General features: G+C 39.8%; 1 protein-coding gene across 1 annotated transcript in view; it reads right to left on the reverse strand.

The window, feature by feature from the left end:
• The window catches only part of gins4 (GINS complex subunit 4 (Sld5 homolog)), a 6,350-nt gene that overhangs the window by 4,113 nt on the left and 626 nt on the right, over window positions 1–1,611 (reverse strand). The window lies entirely within an intron of this gene.

The following is a 1,611-nucleotide window of genomic DNA, read 5'->3' on the forward strand; positions in this document are numbered from 1 at the left end:
CAACAGCTACAACACAAACGCAACAGCTACAAGACAAACACAACAGCTACAACACAAAAACAACAGCTACTACACAAGTACACAACTCCGCCTTCTTTTCAACGTAACTTATGTCCCAGAACAGCACATGCAGTCCTTGTGGTACAGGGCTGTAACCAAAGGGCAGAGGTGAAATGAAAGTACTTTTACTCCAGTACTGTTAAATGTCGAGGTACTTGTACTTCACTGGAGTCCTTCCATTTCGTGCCACTTCCTACTTCTACTCCGCTACATTTCAGAGAGAAATACTGTTCTTTCTACTCCACTACAGTCATCTGACAGCTTTTTAGTTACTTTACGTTACGTTAAGATTGTTGTACAGAAAACTTATGTAGTTTAAAAAATGTAAAGTGTAATTATGACGTAAACTAGTCAACAATATAACGGCGGTAAAGTTCAGCTGGTAGACCATCTGTGAAGGTTGAAGAGCTTTGCTAAACGGTAATTACAGCTTGTTATAGGTTGCATTATTGTGCACTTGAAACTGAAACCTGTTCCTATTTTAATCTGCACACATTTTGAGCCTAAACCTCGAGCTCCTTTTGCCAATGACTGCTGTTTTCTGCTGTTCTTATTCCACTGGTGCTCCAAGCGATCATTTTCCTCTTTCTGCCCTTTTGTTTGTTTTGCACACAGTTTTTCAGCTTTGTATGTACGAAACAAACTTTTTATACAAAATACAATTTGCCAAAATTACTTTTTACACCCTGCAAGTATTGAAGACTTTTATATAAAATATAAAGGAGTCCTTACAGCCATCTGACTGTACTGAATCAAGTTATTCTGGCAGGTAATTCAAATTTATATACCTGTCATGTGCACACAAAGTAGTTGTTGGCAATAAAATGTGTGTGTTTCTGTTGTGTAAATGTGTAGTATAATCATTTTTACCCCAATGACTGGATTATAGCAAACTTGTACACTGTATTTATCAATGGGATTTGAAGAGTTTTATCGGTTTTACTGCTTTTATATTTGTATTGTTCACTATAATCTTTGTGTTGTTTTTTAGGGAGACAATTTTAAGATCTGGCCAGAGACAACGTATGAAAAATAGCCTTTTGGCTAATTCTGGTGCATTTACAGCAATGTTAATTAGTGTACACTGTCCCTGTCATTAATAAATCAATGCTATTTGAATAACAGAAGAAAAGAACAACCAAGTCAAAGAACAATCTGACTCTAAGACAGAAGAAAGCTTTTGTATTCTCTTGTGGTCATTGAATGTCGAGCTGAGTAAAGAAACTGTTCATTTCTGACATGTTCTCCGACAGGAAGCCAACCTGCAGCGTGTGAAGAAAGGCGACGCGAAGGCCAGCATCCATCGCATGGAGATAGACCGGATCCGCTTCGTCCTCAGCAGCTACCTGCGCTCTCGTCTGCAGAAGGTCCGTAGGCTCGACAACGCCGCATGCAACATAAAGCTCTCGTTTCACTCCGTCCCTGTCAACAAAGCCGCCTGGTCTTTGTGCCCCGTATGAAGGGAAGATAATAGGTAGACGATCAGTCTAGGTGCTGGTTCTGGGTTCATCACCAGGGTCACTCATATGTCTTTTCAACCAAGGCTAACCA

This window comes from Etheostoma cragini, chromosome 5 (assembly GCF_013103735.1).
Source record: "Etheostoma cragini isolate CJK2018 chromosome 5, CSU_Ecrag_1.0, whole genome shotgun sequence".
Taxonomy (NCBI): Eukaryota; Metazoa; Chordata; class Actinopteri; order Perciformes; family Percidae; genus Etheostoma; species Etheostoma cragini.